The 24,567-nt window shown below is 38.6% G+C and overlaps 1 long non-coding RNA gene across 1 annotated transcript; it reads right to left on the reverse strand.

Annotated features, from left to right (window-relative positions):
- Window positions 1-19,158: 19,158 nt before the first annotated feature.
- Window positions 19,159-20,402, reverse strand: LOC125216435 (uncharacterized). Its single transcript, XR_007175413.2, has 2 exons — window positions 20,138-20,402; window positions 19,159-19,326 (listed from the first exon to the last, which is right to left on the reverse strand). It is a non-coding gene; the product is annotated as an uncharacterized LOC125216435 (long non-coding RNA).
- Between the last annotated feature and the right edge of the window lie 4,165 nt (window positions 20,403-24,567).

Genomic DNA, 24,567 nt, shown 5'->3' on the forward strand with positions numbered 1-24,567 from the left:
TGAGATTTAATTTATGAATTAAATCATGGATTAAATAGATTTTATCCTTATTTTATGGATTTGTAGGGATTTAATTCCTAGATGAATCCTAGTTAAATTTGGATAATGACAATCTAATATTTATCTATATCCTATGGATTAATGTGGATTTATCCCTAGACAAATCCTAGTAGGATTTAGATAATGATTATATTATTTTATTCTTATCTTATGAGTTTATATGAACTTATTCATAGATAAATTCTAGATGGATTTGGATAGTGATAATATAATATTATATTCTCATCTTATAGATTTATATGGATTCATTCCTAGATAAATCTTGAATAGATTTGAATAATGATAATATAATATTATCTAATTCTATGGATTTATATGGATTTACTCCAAGATTAAATCCTAGATGGATTAGGAATAATATTAATATTAATTTATTTTTTATCCTATGGATTTGAATAGATTTAATTCTATTAAGATAAATCCTAGATGGATTAAAAATAAATATTAATCCAAGTTATCCTTATCTTTTGGATTTATATCCTAGATAGATTAGGATATTGATAATATATAAGAAAATCCTTATCTAATTGGATTTAGATAAATTTATTTATCTAAGAAATTCTAAGTAATGTTTGATATATCCATGATGTCTATTCTAAATAAAATTAAGATTTGTATAAATCTTGGTTGATAGGATTTTATTATTATCTTAAGGATTATGATGGAATTGTTTCTATCTAGTAATATCCTAGTACGATTTAAATAATGATAATCCTAGATCAACATTATCTTGAATGGTAGGATTTGATTTTATCGAAATAAAATATAGAATAATCCTAAAAGGATTTAGATAGTTAACTCTATCTTGATAAATCCTAAATAAATTTGGATAATTATTATCCAAGATAAAACTTAATTATTTAATTGATTCTCCCTTGACTAGATTAAATAATTGTCGATAATTATCATGTGTGTTTAAATGCCATGCATTAAATAGATTTATCTGTTTATTTGATGTTTATTTATTTTAAGTGGATTATCAGCTTTATCTGCTTATGTGATAATTATGCAAAAACCATACAAAATATCTAAGCGATGATTACAACAAGGGCGTTGTATACGGTCTCCATCGGTTGGTCTGCCAAATTTAGTGAAGCTGATTTTCTAATATTATCGCCACCTACAGAGTAGGGACAATAATCTACGAAAACAGCAAGTTCATAAGGGCGGACTTCTCACATAATAAATAGAATGAACTAGAAAGTGGTTCCCAATATTATTGCCACCTGCAGAGTGGGGACAATAATCCTAAGGAACTGCGAGTTTCAAGGTTCAACCAGAATTTATGAGATAGCTTGGTTTTGTTATCAGCACATGCACATTGTTATGGGAGTGTGTTGTAGAAATAAAATTCTGTAATGCTAAATCTGATGGTCGTGCTTAGGCAGCATTAGGCGTATCAACCTCCAGAGGAGGAAGCAGTTGATGCGTCGGTGTTGTGACCAGTAAAATTATCAAAATTTTAATGCGTATTAACCTCCAGAGGAGGATACAATTTATTAATTTTGTTGTTGTAAGATACATAATTGTTTTGTGGTTATTTGTGATTATGTATTGAGCATGAGTATGTGATAATAAGTTTATTTGCCAAATCTTCATTATGTCATTTAATATTTGTCTGCGATCCTTAAAGAAAGTAAAATCGAATGCCTAAATTATGTAGACCGAAAGCAAAAATGGATAAGATTCTCATCGCTGAAAGCTTGGAGTTTATACTCTATGATTCATGTCCTCCATTTCCTCGACATAATTCCACGAAGAATGTTCGAGAATGCATTATGCATGTACTTGACAAGCTCTTTGAGGAATAAGGTCAAGCTATTTTCCCTTAAGTAGCTCGACAAGTCTTGGTTAATGACGATGAAAGATGGATATCAATAGAATCTGCCAAGATGATTCGATTGGAATATCCTAGAGTGACAGAATGTTTTGAGGATCTTTTGATTACTTAAATAGTTTCTGACACAAGTCATCGCCTAATGTAACAAGAAATGAATATAAGAATGATTAACTGAAAAGTAGAAAATCTTCTGAATAATAGTGGTTGTGTTACTATTAAAGGAATGTAACATGATAGATGACGAATTCATAAAGGCTGCATTTTTCTTAAGTCCTAGTTCATTTGAACAAAAGACTAAATATGGAAATGGGAGAGCCTGGATCGTCATTGAAGTTTGTTTAAAGCGAGAAAAGATTCTTTGTGAGTTGGATTGACCTATTTTATAGAAGGACAATGACTTACATGACAATGCAACTTCTAAGTAAGAGATCTTCATCCTGTTAGGTTTTTGTTGCAGTGGGAGCTATTAATGTTCAACTATTGTTTTATGGTTGATGCTTAAGGCATCATAGTATTAAAATAATATAAGTGCGACAAGGTTGAGTATTCAACAACACATCAACTTCTTAATCATTGAATGATAAAGTATTTATGGCTCTTAGCCTTAAGGCCAAGAAAATACTTAGAAATTGTTCGAACTGATCTAGACTATCAAGATTTTAACATTTCGTTAAATAGCTTGACAGTTGAGAAAGTCTGTTTGATGCACTATGAGTTAGAATCATTTGATTTTTCAAGAGATTCAGAATACTTATAGAAGTGAAACATAGAAAGACTAGCAAGTCTTAATGGTTTGCACCATAAGGAGGCGAGCAAAGGGTTATGATCAGTAGTGGGAGTCTAATCTCCATTAACGAATCCAAGCATTCATCTAATGAATGAGATAGTTATGTTAGAAGGAATCGAAGTTTTTCTAAGACAAGTTTGATTAAGTGATGAGTTGTACTCATTAAAATCTTATCATTGATGGGACATCGATACCTTCTACAAAATACGAGTTGTGGACTAGAGCGTCTCTAGTCTAGCATATCTCAAGGTGTAATGTTGTTCCAACACGTGTTGGAAAAGTGTCCAAGAAATTAGAGTTGAGTACTGAGGCATGTTTTAAGGTTTGTCCCAAATGATGTAAGGTTATAAGTTCTGTTATCTTCAAAGATATAATTCTTGTACGAAGATCAAGAGATGAACTACAAGCCTAACAGCGTGATAACTCTCAAAATAAAGAGATAGATATCGGATTTTCCACATTACCAAGAAGTCATATTATTAGAAACTTTTGCACTGATAAAATCAACTTCAGTACCTCAGATTGTAAGAACCATATCGTAGTGGGAGCGTTCCACTGGAACACAACAAGTTCTTGGGTCTAAGAGTGTCGTAAGACTCGGTCTTAGATTAACTTGAACATAATCCCTTTAACCACAATGTAGCATTGGTTAATTTGGATAATCATCTTTGAATAGGTGATAGATTCCATGTTACAATCTAAGATAGACAACATGTTTTACAAGACTTGAAAAACTACCTATAGGCTGTATCAGTCAGTGGGAGCTAATATATTTGCAAGTGTAAATTTGGATCTCAAAAGGCTAGACAATGACAATGGGTTATGCCCAAAGAGAATTATCTTCTCGCTATCATTGTGCTAGGATTTATTCGATCCTATTGTCTATTAGAACTTACATAAATTAGAATGTATGTATTATGATTGTCAAGACTGCCTTTTATAAATAGAAGTCTTGAGGAAATCATCTACTAGAACATTCTAATGGATATGCAATTAAGGGCAAGAAACGCATGATTGGAAGCTTATATAGACCTTCGTGGTCTTAGGCAAGCATCTAAATCAGAGTATATGTGTTTTATCAAAATTGTCAAATATTTGGAATTTGACTTGTGTCCTTAACAGTGCTTTAAGCACAAGGAAATTGAAAGTGCATTACATATGATATTATTGGTACTCTACCATGATGAAATCTACAAAAGTTGCAAACAACTAAGATTGGCATCTGGCGTAGGAAACTGGTTATCTACCCAGTTTAAGATAAATGATTTAAGAGAAACTAATTACATTCATAGCATCTAAGTCCTTTTATGATTGCTAGAAAGAATGTTGAGATTCCCTTAGGAATAATATATCTATACATAGCTTGGAACGTTTTAGCATTAGAATTTCCATGCAAAGGTTTTACATTTCAAGATGGAATTGTCTTGTCTCTAGTCGTGTGTCGTTTGACACTTAGTGAGATCAAGAATATTGAGACTAGTTTTGGAGATAGATGTCTCATGTATGTTGTAATGTGTTGTACTAAGTTTGATATTAGTTGTGCTTTTACATAGCAAGTATATATCACATTAACCATGGCAAAGGATTTTGATTGAGGTAATGAATATACCCTAGTGCTTGAGAAAGACTAGTAACTATATTCTAGTTTACCAGTCATTCATGTAATGTCCTTGGGGTTACACTGTCTTAGTTTTATGACTAATCAGTGATCGAGTAAGTCATCCTCTGAATATGTGTTTACCTTAGGAATATCTTCCTAATAGCTTTAATCGTAAGTTTGAGTATGCCTATGAGTATTATTTTTTTTGATTACTCTAGTGAAGGCTAACTCAAGGGACATACGAGTTTATTAAGCTAAGCAATCACATATGAGGATGTAATTAATTAAAGATCAAGTACGCAGCAAAGACATTATGGTGAAAAAGATATTATCAGAGAACAACCAAGCAGTTTTTTCTTTCACCTTGTGAAATGAATGGTAGTTCGATATATCTAGAATCAATACCTGCTTTGTGTATAAGTGGGAGAGTTTTTGGCAATGGGTATACTCGAAAGCATGTTTTGAGTATAAGTGGAAGATTGTTAGGTTTGGTATACTGAAAAGCATGTTTCAAGCAAGTTTCGCATGAATAGAATCACTATTATTATTACATTGTGTTTGCTTGTGCATTTATAAGATGTCTTACAAACATTTAAATGCATAAGAAGTAAACAAACTCTAAGTCCTTTGCTTAGTAGACCGGTTGTGGGCGTCGTCCACTTTAAGGTAACACGGTCAGATCTATGCAATGCTTTGCAAAAAGAAAAAGAAGAATTTCACAACCTAGATAGGCTTTGGCTACCTATCGTGAAAGGTTGCAATGTCAGTCCGCATATTTCTAAGCCTTACTTAAATAAGATGACATTGGTGTGGTATAGCACTGAACAGATCTAACTGTTAGGTTTGGTATACTGAAAAAAGCATGTTTCGAGCAAGTTTCGCTCGAATAGAATCTTGCTTGTATACGTAAAACTCTACAATCCACTTTAAACCCGATTCAGTATTATTCGAGCAGTCTCGCACGAATAGAATCACTATTATTATTACATTGTGTTTGCTTGTGCATTTATAAGATGTTTTATAAACATTTAAATGCATAAGAAGTAAACAAAGTCTAAGTCTTTTGCTTAGTAGACCGGTTGTGGGCGTAGTCCACTTTAAGGTAACACGGTCAGATCTATGCAATGCTTTGCAAAAGAAAAAGAAGAATTTCACAACCCAGATAGGCTTAGACTACCTATCGTGAAAGGTTGCAATGTCAGTCCGATTATTTCTAAGCCTTTCTGAAATAAGATGACGTTGGTGTGGTGTAGCACTAAATGGATCTAACAGCAAGACGTGTCTTTATGCTATCTACTGAAAGACTAGGTCTTGAAAAATAACTAATTCTTAATCTACATACGTTAGCATTGAGCATACGGTATTGATTATGCACTACTTTGACTTATCAAATGGTGCGGGTTTTTCGCAACCCAATAATCCTGATATATTGGGTAGTGGTGATTAATATCTAGCGGTGCTAGGATTGCTATTATGTTGAATCGCGCACGAGGTGAGTCTCGTTTGATAATGTCCTCAAGAGGAGCTTGAACAAGGTTTTATTATTCGGAAAACTGGCCAGTTGGAGTTTTATTACTCTATGAATAATAAATAAGTGTTTCTTGCTAAGTCCACTCTTGGAATTAATAAGATGTTAATTAATTAAGTCCATAGCAGACATTAATTAATTAATGGACATTTATATCTTAAGCGCGGGAAATAAATAATATAAATAATGGAAACCCGGATTATTTGTAATTTCGGATTTGGATGGGGAGTGCAATATTACTTCTGTAGTGGCTGCTCGTAATATTCCAATATAAGCTTATATTAAATTGGAGTTCAATTTAATTAGTAAAAAGCTAATTGGGCGAGCCCATATCCAAAACCTTCCATATATCCCTGTCTGGGCCCAAAAGGAACTTAATATAAATAGGAGAATAAAGGAGACAGAATGATCAGAATTTTTATACTCAAAATTTTCGAAAATTTCGAAAAGCTCCAGCTGTGGAGAATTTCAATTTCTACTCCCATTCCCAAAAGGATTTCTTCTGTCTTCTTTATTTAAGTCCTAGTATTCTAGTGAGATCAGCCCACACTGATATTGGAATACAGTTCGGGAACCAGAGAGAAGACCCGTGGTCTAGTATTGAAGATCATCGTGGAGAAGATCCGTGGTCTATCACCAAATTCCCAGATCGAGTACCACAACATCAAAATAAAACAGAGATCGACATAAAACTTGTTAAAATAAACTCTCAGCAGCAGGATCCACGTAAATCAACTCAAAATATTGTCAGATCTATGCAATGCTTTGCAAAAGAAAAAGAAGAATATCACAACCTAGATAGGCTTTGGCTACCTATCGTGAAAGGTTGCAATGTCAGTCCGCATATTTCTAAGCCTTACTGAAATAAGATGACATTGGTTTGCTATAGCACTGAACGGATCTAACAGCATGACGTGTCTTTATGCTATCTACTGAAAGACTAGGTCTTGATAAAATACTATTTCTTCATCTACATATGTTAGCATTGAGCATACAGTATTGATTATGCACTACTTTGACTTATCAAATGGTGCGGGTTTTTCGCAACCCAATAATCCTGATATATTGGGTAGTGGTGATTAATATCTAGCGGTGCTAGGATTGCTATTATGTTGAAACCTGCGCGAGGTTAGTCTCGTTTGATAATGTCCTCAAGAGGAGCTCGAACAAGGTTTTATTATTCGGAAAACTGGCCAGTTGGAGTTTTATTACTCTATAAATAATAAATAAGTGTTTCTTGCTAAGTCCACTCTTGGAATTAATAAGATGTTAATTAATTAAGTCCATAGCAGACATTAACTAATTAATGGACATTTATATCTCAAGCGCGGGAAATAAATAATAAAAGTGGAAACCCGGATTACTTGTAATTTCGAATTTCGATGGGGGGAGTTCAATATTACTTCTGTAGTGGCTGCTCGTAATACTCCAATTATAACTTATATTAAATTGTGGGTTCAATTTAATTAGTAAAAAGTAAATTGGATGAGCCCATATCCAAAACCTTCCATATATCCATGTCTGGGCCCAAAAGGAACTTAATATAAATAGGAGAATAAAGGAGACAGAAGAATCACAATTTTCATTATTTGTATTTTTCGAAAATTTCAGCTTCCCCAGCTGTAGGAATTTTCGAATTCCACTCATTTTCCCAAAAGGATTTCTTCTGTCTTCTTTATTTAAGTCATAGTATTCTAGTAAGATCAGCCCACACTGATATTGGAGTACAGTTCGGGAACCAGAGAGAAGATCCGTGGTCTAGTATTGAAGATCATCGTGGAGAAGGCGCAAGCAATCGTTGATTCTTTGGAGAATCAAATCGGTAACTCTAAACCGTAGTATTCAAGTTTAGGATTTACTTTTTATGAGCATGAATTATTTGCGTTCTAGCATGCAATTATCTGTTTAACATGTGAATTGATTAATCGCATAATTGGTCAAATAGATCCATGTCTGATTTATTTGTTTTGTACAAGTCTTCCGTTGTGCAAGGGGCTCCAAAACCCAGCACTAACAACAAGACGTGTCTTTATGCTATCTACTGAAAGTCTAGGTCTTGATAAAATACTATTTCTTCATCTACATATGTTAGCATTGAGCATACGGTATTGATTATGCACTACTTTGACTTATCAAATGATTGATGCGGGTTTTTTGCAAACCAATAATCCTGATATATTGGGTAGTGGTGATTAATATCTAGTGGTGCTAGGATTGCTATTATGTTGAAATGTGCGCGAGGTAAGTCTCGTTTGATAATGTCCTCAAGAGGAGCTCGAACAAGGTTTTATTATTCGGAAAACTGGCCAGTTGGAGTTTTATTACTCTATGAATAATAAATAAATGTTTCTTGCTAAGTCCACTCTTGGAATTAATAAGATGTTAATTAATTAAGTCCATAGCAGACATTAATTAATTAATGGACATTTATATCTTAAGCGCGGGAAATAAATAATAAAAGTGGAAACCCGGATTACTTGTAATTTCGGATTTGGATGGGGAGAGTTCAATATTACTTCTTTAGTGGCTGCTCGTAATATTCCAATTATAACTTATATTAAATTGTGGGTTCAATTTAATTAATAAAAAGTAAATTTGATGAGCCCATATCCAAAACCTTCCATAGATCCCTGTCTGGGCCCAAAAGGAACTTAATATAAATAGGAGAATAAAGGAGACAGCAAACCAACAATAGCGAAAAGATAACAAGTAGCATCAACAGCCAAGTCGACTCCCGAAAGTGAAGTCCGACCGCAAAAGTGCATAACTTTCTAAAGAAAATGAACCCTTCGTAACCCGAACTACCCCAGATCTCCCATTCTCAAGTGTGTGTTATGTGTGTGAGCTAAAAAAGTGAAAAAGGTATATCTTTTGCGTTGCATGCTCTTCTATATATAGGCGTTGGAGTGGAGCCCAGCGAGGTATAGATAGACTTTTTTGCCCTCAGCTACTGACTCCCTCTGTCACGCCTTCTTTTCCTTTGGATTCTTCTCATTTTACTTCATTCCTTCGCTAGTTTGCTTCCTTCAGCATTCCCTCGATCTAGCGACTCAATCACACACCTGGCTTAGGAAACGTGTTAGACCCAGCAAAAATGTAACGTTTTTCATCATATAACCGATGCATGAAATTAGCCTTATCAAACTGCTCACACTTAAACCATACTTTTCCTCAAGTATAAAGACAAGAAGAAAAAGAATAAGGCGAATTTCAAGCAAGGTTGTCCCCTGACCGACTCTTTTAGACTCTAAACAGACTCCTAGACCTAGACACAATTTAAGACTTAAACAATTTAAGAAAAACATTTAAACACATAAACACATATACACATATGCACATATGCATGAGCTAGCTTCAACTTTTAGGCAACCGTCCCCACAAGAATAAGGTCAATCCAACATACCGCACTCCTCCAAATAGGCCTTTTCCCTTCCTTTACGTAGCCAATCTGTTAGCTTGTCAAGATAGCCTTTTACTTACCCGATTGTTGGATTCACTCGATCACTCATTCCTCATCAGGGATGTTAGGATCGATTCTCTCTCAAGTTAATGCTACACCATTGAAGCGTCGGGTTATGAGAGTTCCTCCTTTTCCTGGGTCAGGCTACTATCATTCCTGCCTTCTAGACAACTTCCCCCCTAGACTTCGTCCAGCTTATTCCTCCTTTATATATATATATATATATATATATATATATTTTATTTTTTTTCTCCTTCTATATCTATTTTTTTTTTCCTGGTCTGGACTTCGTCCAGCTTATACCTCCATACCCTGGACTTCGTCCAGCTTATACCTTCATAACCCATTTCTCTATTTTTTCTCCTTCACAACTCTTCTCTCTAAACATTCAGTGGCGGCCCTTAAACATGTGTTAGCTCGAAGTTATTAAAGGCTTATAACTCGCTATTATAGTAGGGCTTCACAACTGAGCAAGTAGAGGCATCCTCCATCGTTCTCGCTTCACTCAGATTAACTAGGCTTATTACAGGAAAAAGCTTCTAAGTTGAAATGCCTGGACTTCCTTGCGTAGCTCTTCAACCTCTTCACTTGGCATGGCTTCCTCGACCTCCTCAGGTTCTGCTTTAACTTTATCTCCTAACGAGTAGAAGAGGGTCTTGGCGCCATGAGTTTGCAGTAACCCCTTGTTGAAGAAATAATCAACACTGAACACCTCTGGGGGTTCGCACATGACTACCAAAGGAGCGGCCTTGGCAATTTACATTTCTATGTTCCGCTGGAGGAAGGCACCGAGGAGGTGGCAGGTATACATATGAAGCGCAGGGTTGCTCGTCATTTGGTGGCATGCCTGCGCCAGCCAATATCCTAGGTGCACCTTTACACCTTTCGCCATGCACCATGTGAAGTAGAGGTCGGTGGTTGTAAGAGATGAATTGGCGGTCCCCATCAAGTTATAACTGATAAACGTCTGAGCAATAGCTGATAAACGTCCCGACTTGGCCATCTTCCCGGCGCCACATCGTTCCTTGTACACTGCGGTCCTCTTCTGATCTCCGAACTGCCTCATCTCCTCCAGCAGTTCTCTAGTCAACCAAATCTCTGGACGCCCTGGAATAGGCTCCTCTTCTGCTTCCTCATATTCATAATCGGGCTCAGAGATGGGCTCGTCTTGTTCCTCGACAGAGGGATCTTCGGTTATAGGGGAATGGTCTCCTGGACCTCCTTGACGGAGGGAGCTTTCCTAGACCGGGTAGATGAGGTCGCCACCGCCTTTCCTTTCCTCGCCCTTTCCTTGGCCAGGCCGCACTCCTCCTGGTGCGTCTCCTCTCTGCCCTCTCGTCTATCTTAGGTTCATCTTCATCCTGGTCACCTACCAGGTCCACGATCAATTTAAGCCCTTCCTCGGGCTCCGGTACTCCAGTCGTAAGTAGATCTGCTTCTTCCAACAGCCTTTCCGGGGTTTCCCCCTCGCCATCCAACATCGGGGTTGCCCCCCCAATATAAATGGGGTTTTCCCCCCTGACATCTCCTGGGGTTGCCCCTTCTTCCATGGGTTCAGGGTTTGCGCCCCTGAAATCAGTTGGGGTCTCATCCCCAGAGTCCATAGGGGATTCCCCCTCAGCAACATTCTCTACAATAGGGGTTTCCCCCTCAGTCACACTATCCACAATAGGGGTTACCCCCTCCACAACTTCCCTACCCTCAAAATTAGGGTTCTTTTCGCCTTGCTTTTCTTCCTCCACCGTCGCTCCGCCGTTTGTCGGTCCGTCACCCCCCGGCCGTTCGTCCACCGCCACCTCTTTCTCTGCCTGTTGTGAAACGGTTTCTGCATGTTGAGATCTAGAGTCCTGTGGCCTTTCTTCACGAATAACCGCCGGTTGTGCAACCGAATCTGCCGGAATCATCAGTGGTGGTACGACCGCTGCGGACGGCATCAGGCTAGCGGCGAACAGGGCATACACTTCTTTTGCTTTCTCGACACTCCCCAATTTCTGCGTCAATTCCGCCAACAGGGCTGGGTCGTACACGGTGCTTTGTGAACTTCCGGTGCATTGGGTTGATTCCATCGGTGCAGATCTGAAAATGAGAGAAAAACTGGTCGAATTTGGTTAGGGTTTATTTTCTAGAGAGAGAACGAAAGTAGAGAGAAGGGAGAGAAAAATTCAGATTTTCTGTCGATTTGGGAATATTGGAGAGAGAAAGAGACGACGGTTGCTTTTCTAATGAAAAGATGGTGCGGTTGCAGGCATGATGTAAGCAACCGTACAACTTCCATAAATATCGGCCAGATTTTGAATTTCAAAATATCTTCTTCCCTCCTTGACCTCTTCCTCCATGCCTCCCTTGACTTCTCCCTTCAGGCTCTTCTCTAGCAGATTCCCTTGGCCATGACCCTACACTTAAAAAGAAATTTTGAAGGTTCCAGATTCCCAGGTCAAGGTTAGAGTATAAAGTTTCGGTTCATTCGGAGTCTGGTGCTTTGAAAATATTTTTGGATTTTCCTTTGTTTTTAAAAGAAAACAATTAAACTATTTACACACTATTTTAAAATATTCCCAAGATTCCCTGGTTCAGTTCGTATTTCAGAATTTTTAACCTACTGCCTGACCAAGGAATTCATCGGGAATACCTCCTCGTCTGTCTAGGCGATAGTTGGGAGTGCGTGTAGCGGAACTTCGTCCACCACACACAACTCTGAATTATCCCTATAGACTTTCACTCTATGACCATTTACAAGGAAAGGGACAGAGTTAGGAGCACTTCCCTGGATCTCCACTGCTCCGTTTGCGCGGATGCCAACGATGGTATATGGGCCTATCCATTTGGACTTCAATTTCCCTGGCATTAGCTTGAGCCGGGATTGGAAAAAGGAGCACCTTCTGTCCAACATGAAGTTCCTTGACCCGGAGATTCTTGTCATGCCATAACTTCGTCCTTTCTTTGTACCACATGGCAGACTCAAACGACTTCAGCCGAAGTTCCTCCAATTCCTGTAGTTGTAACTTCCTTTCTTCATCGCAGGCTGTAGGTTTCATGTTCAACTCTTTCACTGCCCAATACGCCTTGTGCTCAATACCAACTGGTAGGTGGCACATCTTGCCAAACACGAGCCTGTAAGGCGACATTCCAATAGGCGTTTTAAAAGCAGTTCTGTAGGCCCACAATGCGTCACCAAGCCTCTTGCTCCAATCTTTCCTTGACGGATTAACTGTTTTTTCCAATATTGCCTTGATCTCGTGATTAGTAATCTCCGCTTGGCCATTAGAATGGTGAACACCATATTTCTTCATCAAAGCCTCGATGGTGCGATTACAGAAATGAGTTCCCTGATCTGAGATGATGGCCCGGGAACTCCATATCTGTTGAAAATATTAGCCTTCAAAAATTTTGCCACCTCCTTTGATTCGCATATTGTGGTGGCCTTAGCTTCTATCCACTTAGACACGTAGTCTACTGCAACCAATATATATGTGTTTCCACAAGATGATGGGAACGGTCCCATAAAGTCCATCCCCCATACATTAAAAATTTCACACACGATCTCTGGGACCTGAGGCATCTCTACTCTCCTTGAAATTCCCCCCGTCTGCTGGCACCTCTCGCAACATTGGCAAAAATCTAAATAATAAAAGATTTGGAGTAGATTTGTTTGTTGAAGAGGCCGAAAATTTGAAGAGGAATAATAGGGAATTTCAAAATTTTGGCTATTTAATTAGCCTAAGATTTAATTTGAATATTTCACGGAGTAGAATAAAATATCACGGAGCAAGAAAATAATAATAAATCTCCCCAAGATATGGAAAGTGGCGTGTAGTTGACCCTTTCAAAAGGGATTTAATAAAAATCCTAATTAAATTAGGATATGGTAAGATCTTCTTGGATTTGGCAAGATATGCTAGGATATTTGAATTTATTTACGGAAGAGAATAAACAAGGGATCAATTAATATAATAAAAATAATCCCTTCTCCCATATTTAGGAGATTTCGAAAATCTCCAAGAAATAATAGGGATTTCGAATTTCTTCATGGAATAAATAGGAATATCCGGACTTTGGATTTAATTTGGATAATTATCCCAAACAATAATTAATGCTCCTATTTAATTCTCACTCATCCCTTGCGAAAAATAATTCGCCACAAAATTATTTCACCCCACATCAATATATCCACATATTCGAATTTCACTTCCATTCCACATTTTCCAACGACTTTGACCACAATATATCATAGCATTAAAAGCATTTAATGCAAAATTTTCCACGTCACAAAAATTAGGGTTCGAAAAACGGGATGTTACATTCTACCACTCTTAAAAGAAATTTCGTCCCGAAATTTGGTACCTCTATGGAAAGAGTTCTGGGTACATTTCCATCGTCTTATCCTCGAGCTCCCACGTGGCTTCCTCGTATTCGTGGTTTCTCCAAAGTACTTTCACGCTAGCAATAGATTTGTTCCTCAAGATTTGAACTTTACGGTCCAAGATCATCTGAGGTCGCTCCTCATAACTCAAATTCAGATTCAAAGCAACTTCCTCATAGTGAATCACGTGTTTCGGAGGTAGCGTTAATCGATAGGCTACGGGTCGCACTTCTTCAAGAATTTCATAAGGACCGATAAAACGTGGTTTCACCTTTCCTTAACACCAAAACGCGTTATCCCTTTCGACGGGGATACCTTGAGAAATACTATATCACCGACTTGAAATTGAAATTCGGTCCGTCGGACGTCAGCGTAAGACTTTTGTCTGTACTGGGCTTCCTTCATTCTCACACGAATTTGTCGAACAATTTCAATCATCTCCTCGACTGCGTCGGGTCCAAGTATCCTTCGTTCGCCAACTTCATCCCAGTAGAGCGGTAGTCTACACCTTCTTCCATATAATGCCTCATACGGCGCCATGTTAATCGTTGCTTGAAAACTGTTGTTATAAGCGAATTCAATCAGCGGTAGTGCGGTCTCCCAACTTCTGCCTCGGTCGAGCACCACAGCTCTCAACATATCCTCGAGAGTTTGTGTCGTCCTCTCGGATTGTCCATCGGACTGCGGGTGAAACACCGTGCTAAAGTTCAATCGTGTTCCAAGCTCGCGCTGTAATAGGAATCCATGCACTGGGACTCCATGCAATCGCACGATTTCTCGTATGTAGATTCGAGCTAGTCTATCCGATCCATGAGTTATATGAATCGGTATGAAATGCGCACATTTGGTGAGTCGGTCAACAATCACCCAGATGGCGATGTTTCCTTTGAGAGTCTTTGGCAAGGCCGTCACGAAATCCATGGTGATGTGCTCCCACTTCCACTCGGGTATCTCCAACGGTTGTAATTTTCCATACGATCGTTGATGTAAAGCCTTCACCTGTTGACAGGCTAAGCAACGTTCCACAAACGCCACGATATCCTTCTTCATGCCATTCCACCAAAATGACTTCACTCATGATCTCGTTCTTTGTACTTCTAGGGTGGGCAGTGTATGGAGTCTCATGAGCTTCACTCATGATCTCGTTCTTGAGTTCCTCGTTGTCGGGCACGCATAGTCTTCCTTCAAAGATGAGGGCATTATCGAAGGTATAAGTTGGACGAAGTCCAGAAGGGAAGGAGAAAAAATTATAATAAGAGCAAAGACAAGAGAACTCTCTGACCTGAGGCATCAGTGGTGTGGAAATATAAGAGCGAACGATCCTAACATCCCTGGTGAGGAATGAGTGATTGAGCGAATCCAACAGTTAGTGAAGTTAGAGGCTATCTTGACAAACTGACAAGCCGATTAGATAGAAGAAGGGAGGGGGAAGATTCGGAGACTGTAGGTTCTTGGATTGACCTTAATCTTGTGGGGATGGCTGCTAGAAAATGAACCAGTTCTATGCATTTATGTGTCAATGTATTTTATTATGTGTCTTTGTTTGTTTTCTTTGTCTAAGTCCTTTAGCATCTAGGTCTAGTAGTTTGAGTCTTTTTCTTTTTTTTAGTAGAGTCGGTTAAGGGGAAACCATGCATTGAAACTTGCCTTATACCTTTTTCTTTTCTTTATACTTGAGGACAAGTATGGTTTAAGTGTGAACAGTTTGATAAGACTCGTTTCATGCATTGGTTTAGGGTTAAAATTCTGTGCATTTGGGGCGCTAATGTGCGTTTATGAGTTCAGGTGCGTAGTAAATCTGCTGAACCGGCAGATGCAAAAGAGATGAAATTGAAGCAAAAATCAGAAGTCGTCGTTCGGACCTGGGAGAATCAAAAGTTGGCAATAGGAGCAGAATGGAGTGAGAGCAGATTATTTTAAAGTGTCTTACTCAACCTTGAAGAACAAGACAACCACTTCTACACTTTCTTAGCTCTAGCTTTCGTTCCATTCCTTAATTCCACACTTCAAATTTCTCATTTCGTTTGCTGCGCACTTGGAGATGGAGGATTCTGGCCACCGTGGTTCTCATCATTGTTATTTTTCTGCTGTGCAACACCGCCTTATAAAGGAGAAGAAACAATCTTTACTTGCTTTCATTTAGTACTTGTTGGTTTTCAATTTCGCAACTCTAGTTTAGTCTTTGATCCACTGGATTCGAACCTATTTCTCTTTATTATGGATATTTATGTTGGTTTTGTTGGATATCGTTGAGTTGATGTTTATTTCTCGCTTTTTACTTTCGTTCTTTGTTTATTGTTGGATGTTTGGAGCTGAGATCTGTTTGTTTGTTGATGGAGGTTGGGGATTTTCGTATGGAGATGTCTGGATTTGTTGAAACGTGGTGTATTTGAGTTGGAGTTTCGCGTATTTGGTGTTTGTTGTTTACGTTGTGCATGATTATGGCTATTTACTTTCTGTTTCTGCATCCTTTAGATCCAGTAGCGTAGATCTGTTAGTTTAGGCGTCAATTTCTCGTTTTAAGTCTAGATCTGAAGTTTGCTCTGTTTTCATGGTGTTTAATACTTTGTTTTATCTGCTATTCTGGTTTGATTCCCGAAGAAGATGAAGTTGTTGGTAGTTAGAACCAAATCTGCTTTGGTCAGTACTTTCTGCATATGTACTTTGCTTTTTCTGCATGTCCACTAGACCCTGTCAGTACGATCTGCTTTGTCTTTTTACTTTTCTGCATGCTTTTCCAGACCCTAGTAGTTTAAGAAAACTTGTCTTTACTTTTCGCTTTATGCTTGTCTATCCAAATTAGGAAATTTCGTTTAGTTAAGTTAACTCCATCTGTCTTAGAACTTTAAAATATCTCAGTTTCTCTAAGTCATGCATGTTCCGTACGCTCTCGTTTCTTAGACCCAGTAGGTAGAGTAAAGTTTTTCTATCTCTCAGACCCAGAAGCTTTAAGTTCTCGACCCACAAAATTGTGTGGCAGCAGCCAACACCTTTTTCCAAAACATCCTCAAATGCAGTTTCGTAACACCTTCGTCCTTGTAGGATCGATCCTTTACTTTCCTGTGCTAAGTTGTAGTATAGTGGGTTGAGGTTTTTGAAGGAATAGAGTGCACCCAACGACCCCTTTCAGATAGTTTCATGATCTTCTAGCCTCTGAAGTCTAGTCGAATCCTCTGGACCTATTAGATCGAGTGACATATATCACACACCGCGCAAAATTGCACGTCTACTCTAGTCCTATCACATGCGTTTGGTCGGACTTGCTTGAACCCGAAGAATTTGAAGAGGAGTGGAATGGAGTGATTGAGTGTTATGATTGACACCTACAAGCTTGGGGATAGCCGACGTAATTCTTATTCTGTGAGTCACGACAAGACTGACAATTCATACTCTTGCGACTGCAAATTGTTCGGTAGGCAGGGATATTTATGTTGCCACATTTTTTTTTTCTGTTCAGGAACAATGAAGTGGCAAACATTCCAGAGAAGTACTGCAACAACCGATGGATGAAGACTCCCTTACCCAAGGTTGTACCACCGTTGGCGATAGGCAGACTGTATCAAATCAAGGGATATCACTGTTCTACGATTTTATTCGACGGTTCAAGACAGACATTGACGTGCTTCGTGCATTCGTAGGTGGTTTGGAAGAACTTGGTAATTCTCTTCAAGCTGGAACTCCTCCAACATCGGCCTTTGAAAAGAGGCGCATGATTGCAGAGTTTTATGGAATGCCAAGGCCTGAAGTAGTAGAGGTCCATCCTCCGGATGTTGTGAAGACCAAGGGTCATGCTAGCAGCTCCGCGAGCCGACTGATTTCAAAGAGAGAAAAGGCTATAAAGGATGCTACTAGGCCTCTTGGACGTTGTAAGGCGTGCGATGAGTTGGGCCATCACGACTCTAGAAATTGTCCAATGCTTAAAGAGATGGCGAAGGATAAAGAGCTTAGTAAAGGCAAGAGGAAAGCTTGATGTGTTTTGTAACTAATAAAATAGTTTTCGTCTTGTAATCATTCTTATTATTACTTGCGTTGTGATCATTTTTAGCAAAATAAATTTGTATTTTGCGATAGTTAGTGTGCATTATCTATAAATTGCATAGCATTAGTAATGATATTATGTGCGTCACTCCCTCTATTTCTTCATTTAGTCCAGTTCTTTGTTAATGTGCATTATCAATAGGTATCATAGCATTAGTAATGATATTCTGTGCATCACTCCCTCTATTTATTCCATTATTCCAGTTCTGTGGTAATGTGCATTATTGATATATAGTCTTGCATTAATAATGATATTCTGTGCATCACTCCATATATTTATTCCATTAGTCGAGTACTTTGTTATTGTGCATTATCGATCTATAGCCTTGAATTAATAATGATATTTTATGCATCAAACCCTATATTTATTCCATTAGTCGAGTAATTTGTTAATGTGCATTATCGATCTATAGCCTTGCATTAATAATGATATTTTATGCATCATACCCTATATTTATTCCATTAGTCGAGTACTTTGTAAATGTGCATTATCGAACTATAGGGTTTAGGGTTTGATTCGCCAGGTCTGCGAACCAAGGCTCGTCATTCGGCTTGCCTTTCCGTTTCTCTGACTCATCGGGCCCAATTAATGCCAACACTGCTACCCATCTGATCGGTCTAGCAGATCCCCCCTAAGTAATACAAGTGCTCTTCGGAAAAAGCATCGGGTACGGCTTCCTCATCTTCTCCTTGGGTAATCTTGCTTAAATGGTCAGCCACTCTATTCTCGGTCCCTCTCTTATCTCTGACTTCCCAGTCGAACTCTTGCAATAGCAGAACCCATCGGATTAGCCTTGGCTTAGATTCCTTCCTGGCTAGGAGAACACTATTTCCCTCGACCACAACAGATGTGGTCGGAATTTTTCAAATGAGTACACCACAGCCAGCATCTCCTTCTCGGTGGTGTCATAGTTCTTCTGGGCCTGGTTGAGCGTCTTCGAGTCATAAAATATGACATAACTTTTTCCTTCGATCCTCTGGCCCAACACTGCTCCTATTGCAAAGTCACTTGCGTCGCACATTACCTCGAAGGGGTAATCCCAGGTGGGCGAGCGGATTATCGGAGTTGTGACCAGACGATCCTTGAGTAGCTGGAAGGATTTTTTACACTTATCATCAAACTCAAACTCCACATCATTCTGGAGATGTCTTGTCAGGGGCTGGGCGATTTTTGCGAAGTCTTTAATGAACCTTCGGTAGAACCCTGCATGCCCCAAGAATCCTCGAATTTCCTTCTGATTCGTTGGGTGTGGAAGCTTAGAGATTACCTCCACCTTTGCTTGAATGTCCCAGGTGTGTTGTTGTAATACCCCGCTCAAATTAACGTCCTTGAACGTTTATCGAGTAAATAATTATATTAAAGCAAGTAGTATTTTAAACTCTATGTTTTGTGGTATTAAAATTCTTGATGAGTTTTAATTGATAGTTAAGAGCCAACGTGAAACTAATTTTGATCAAGGACTTTAATGTACAATAGGATACATGAAACGATAAAATAATTGTCCATGTACATTTATAAAGCAGAGGGATATTAAATTTACAGAATATAGTCATTTCTCTTCAAATGAGAAATGAATTAATTTATGATGTTACAAAAATGAGCTAAAGCTTCTTCGCAAAGCTAGTATTCTATCTTCAGGAAACCCCAACTTCCTACAAATGATGGGACAAGTCAGAAACGACAGTGTAATAATAGTGTAATAACAAAAATAACTTCTACCATCTTTAACCATAGTCAACATGTGAATAGTGCAACACTATTCACTGAAAATGACATGGAGTCATCACATAAGTATATGCATCACGTTTTATAATTCAAGTGTATATATATATGTGTGTATGTAAAGGCGAGTCATTATTTTCTACAGAATCTGCAGACAGGAATTTAAATCAAGGGAGACATATCCCCAAAATCAGGAAGAGCGTTGAATTAAAAGCTTTCAATTATTTTTTGTTGCATGCGAGTGTTGGCAGAAAGTAGTATAAGGAAGGAGAGTTGTGAAATTTCAAGTTCCATAACTTCTCTGAGGCATCACTTTGCTACACACACCAAAATCCAGTATCACACTTCTGTGACGCACTCTCAAACTTCTTTCTACCAAAATCATACGCACCTAAATTCTTTTTTCACCCAAAATTTTAAGCAAGCAGACAGAAAAATTTTCCATCTTTCCTAGCGAGTTTCAAGCAAGCATTTTTCAAGAAGGAGAATTTCAAGCAGAAGCACTTCTAAATAAACCTTTTATCGTTCTTTTGAGGTAATGGTTTTCAAACCGCAAGTTAACTCTTTTCAAGTTTTATCAAGCACGTCATATTTGTTTTTATTCAAGAAACTAGAAAATCTCCTAACATGTTTCAAAATAAGCCTCTTGTTTTAGCAGCCACTTCGGAAATTTATAATAGAAAATCTAACCGTCCAAATGAAATTTCCTTTGGTCATAATGAAGTTAGATAAGTTGTTTACCTTCCTTTAAAATTTTAGAACGATCGGACTACGTTTGAACCCCTGATCGTATAGAAAATCGACGCTGCTACTGTAGAAACCGACAGCCACTTCCGAAGTTATTTCTTGAAAATCTAACCGTTAAAATTTGACCTCCTTCGGTAAGAATGATCCTTTATGAGTCTTCTACCTTTGGTTAAAATTTCGTGACAATCGGATGTTGTTTGAATTCCCGATCGTGAAGAAACTCGAGGCTGCACCTTGTGTGGCGAAAATTTAGAAAAGAAAAAGAGAGAGAGAGAGAGAGTTAGGAAGAGAATAGAGATAAATGATGATAAGAAAGAAGTTATGTATAGCAGCTAGTTTGACTCAGTAGGTAATTGAAATAATGATTTTGCTCCCTTGACTTTTGGGCCTTTCAAATATCAAATGAGTGTTAGACTAAAATTAATAAGTCCTTATTTGGAATTCATTATTTATGATTGAATTAATCGCTCGAGATAAAATTCTCTTGAATTAATTTTGAGTAAGTGGGTTTGTATGTAAATCCTCAAGTTTATTAAATTAATTAATCTCTCGATTAATTAATACCAATAATTAAATCTACGGGTTTAATTAAAGTGAATGAGTTTATGAAAGAGTGAAGGAAAATAGGATGCATATCCTAAGAGCATATCATCCGCTATTGTTATTACTTTGAAGCTAAATAGTTTATTATCTTTTATTGGACAAGGTCCATCGCAAGGAATTTAACTCCAAGTGGGTTAATATTGCATACGGAGTAAGAAGCATACGAGGTGAACTTTCTTATCCTACAGTGGATAAAAGTATAAAGTATTGTTTTATGATGATTAATTATGAAAAATATGTTGTCATGCCTTAAATGTTTTGTTTTATGTATGATGCCTATCTGTTTGGTTATACCGAATGTGCTATGCCAAATAAAGTAAGAAATCGAATTCGGGTCCCAGCAAGGGGAGAGTCCCTACTTGGACTAGTGTAGACGTGGACCGTGTGTCATCGAGAGGGTTGGCCGGTCCGGTGCTCGTGGAAAGACTCTGATAATTAACCAGTATATTGTATTGTCCCCGACTCGAGTCATTGTGATCGAGCCATTCTATTCATGTATTCAATGTTTATACTCTACAGTCAGAAAGTTCAACCATGAAGTCCATTTTTTTTACCCAACCCGCATTCTTATTATCCACCACAGTCACGGTATATCGAACCTTGCTATAGTTAGCAAAGTTGGGTCGTGACAGAGTGGTATCAGAGCAGTTCTTTTCTGGCTTGAACCCGAGAGTCTTCTTTCAGCCATTGTCTAGACTCGTTTTGCTAGACTAACACAGTAGCCTAATAAGGTCTCAGCACTCCAACTCATCACGCTCAACCAAGAAAGAAGTAATTTTCTCTCCCAAGGTAAAGTTGATGATATTCAAACACGTGAGCAATAGAGATTTCTTGCTCTATTTATATGCATGATAGATGAATGAAGTAACTCGTACTCTTTAAAGTGGATCCTTGAATGAAGTAGTGTGTTTTTACTATATGGGCCTTAATAGTGACAACTACACCGTGCTGATAAATTCTGTCTAGGAGTCTGGATTTTAAGTGGGACAGACGTGACCCCTCCAGTTCTTTCTGGGAATTTATTAGGAATGGAAATTCTATCAAGGGGATTGACGAATCAACTTGAGGAAATTTTGAATCGGTTCTTCACACTATTTAGAGATTTTATCTACAATAGAAAGAATTCATTTCCGCTTTCCTGAGCGGGAAATAAATGGTAAATAAAGTAAGTGAACGGCGTTGCTAGGCATGCTTCAAGTATTCTAGCCATATGAATACTTCAAATCGACTATCATCTAAATGCAAATACCACATATGACACCTTAGAGTATCACCCAAGCATTTTCCGATGCTTGAAAATAATAAATGATTAAGAATCTAAGCCCTCTTAGATTTCTTCTATATGCAATATATGGTGAACGAGTGTTTTCTACAGATGACTATTAAGGAAAGAGCTGAACGAAAACGTAACATCGCACGAGCTGCTCGCGTGATCGCAAGATACCGGAACTATGCTCCCAGTCCCAATGATGATTTAGGGGAATTCCTTTCACACTATCGTCGACTGTGGGTCGATGCCCATCAGTACGGAGTAACAGGCTTTGATGGGATTTATCGAGTGATCCTTCTACTACCAGTGGATTGGCAGTTATGGGCTGCAGGAATTGCTCACCGATACATTGGCTACATGGACCCCCAGTTTGATCTAATAGGAGACATGCTAGGATTTCTAGGGGAAGTCCATTATACGTACATCGTATACGGTCAGGTTCCCCAAGGATCCCGCGCGCAACCTGAAAATCCAGTCCCAGCAATAGAAAAGCAAGCAGCAAAGCAGCCTACTCCTCAATCTCAGAAGAAACCTTCAACAACCATCCAAATACGACCAACAAAGAAAACGAATGAAGCAGGACCTCAAAGGAACCTAGAGTTAATCATCGATTCATCATCATCGTCATCAACTTCATCTGAGAGTGATAAGTCTGTAGACATAGAGGCAAACAATCAACGACTCAAGGCTATGTGCGAGGCACACCGACGGGGCTAGGTCGTAGTCAAGTCGAAGCCCAAGAAGAATTCCTTCGCACGAGCCACTTACACTGGAATGCTGCCTTTACGGATCCTTGATAATCCACGCCCCTCCCTAGTTCGAGCAAGGCCCGGCCCACCATCGGAAGAGACCTCTGTGGGCAACATGAAGCGACCGAAGATGAAGCTAGATAAGAAGGATGCATCCCCAAACCTTGCTGGTAGCAAGTCTAGACCACAGTCCCCTTGGACAGATCTCCTTGAACCAGAACCCAATGCACCCTCGAAGTCCAAGCAGAAAACGAAGCATCTCGATGAGATTGCTTCTAATGAAAACATGGAGCATCACCAGCGTGAGTCAACTGAAGCCCAAATGGCACGTAGAAAGAGTAGTGCGGCTATGACCAATGCCGATAAAAGCTTCGAGAAGGAGAATTCCGAGGAAGATCCCAACGGCAATCCAGACATCAACCCTACCCAACCTGCACCATAACCTTGATATCCCAGAGTGTTTCCCAGTTGTGACCATGATGTCTGTCCACTTGTAACCAGTTGCTATGATAAGACCCCGTCCCCTTTAAGCCAGTTTCCTTTATATCTATTCGGTTATATCCCTTTTCATTATTGTCTTTTTTCGGCAAGCTATATAAGAAAGTTGTATCTTAGAGACCATAAGTATCGTTTATGATTTCATGTTAGTGTTCAAGTACGCTATCAATTACGCTTCGAACAAAACACCACCCAAGAGAGTCGAACGACCCAAAATCCATGAGTAAAGACATGGAAAGGAATAATAACTGAAGTAAGGAGAATGAAAGGAGAGACATGAGATTACAACATCTTTACCGCCACTACTTGAATCGTTTCCACTAGTCGAATTAAAATGAACTAACTCTACGAAAAAAAAAGAGGGCCTATCAACATTCGATGAAATAGGAGACCCAGCTAAAACCGATACGTAGATTACATGAGCCAAAGTGTATATTCTACTTTCTATGTTACACAAAGCAGAAATGTTTAGGCTGCGTACGGTACCTTTCCAGCCAACTAGTTTGGTGGGAAGTACGTAGAAGATAATGACATTGAGCAACCAACAGACATGACTTGGAACAAGCCAATGGAGGATTGTACGACAAGTACATTATTAAAACATATCGTAATAATAATAATAAATAAATAAAGATTGTTACAATCCGAAACATAGAAGAATTTCAGTAACCAACTATGACCTACACACCAAGATATGCCCACTCGAGTGGATATAGAAAAATGCACGGGACGAGAATGACATTAACCAGCTACGTAGGACTATCATACCCCGAGCCCTCTATCAAGTTTAGGCATCGAGACGCCCACACCGAAGTAAAACCAATATTGATTACAATGCTCATACCCGAACCTCGAAGCAAAGGGAAGCGGAAGAAAATGTGACGTCAATAACAAAGGGAATTACGACCATGATAGAACTAAATGAAAGAATTAAGAAAGTCAACTGCTTCCGACCTGTAAGGGAGAACTATTAAACCAATGCTACCTAGTATTCTAAATATAACAAGAACCACTATAGAATCGGGACTTGATTTATCAAGAATTATCATTTCTAGTAAATCACCTAAGCCTCCAGAAGTAGGAGCAAGAGCGAATCCGTGCCAACAACTGGAAGCATTTTAAGTTCAACCCTAGATGAACCAGCAATAACTACCTCGTTGACGACATCGATAAAGAGTCATGTCACAAATAGGGACGTACGCACGAAGGCAAAGGCAGCCTGAAAAGAGACACGAAAGATTTGCAAATAACTTAGGATTCACTATAGGATACTTTGAGTCGAAAATAAGAGTAACTCCATCAGT

The sequence above is a fragment of the Salvia hispanica genome, chromosome 2 (assembly GCF_029641045.1).
Source record: "Salvia hispanica isolate PSC_SH4W2 chromosome 2, Shi_PSC_v1, whole genome shotgun sequence".
NCBI lineage: Eukaryota > Viridiplantae > Streptophyta > Magnoliopsida > Lamiales > Lamiaceae > Salvia > Salvia hispanica.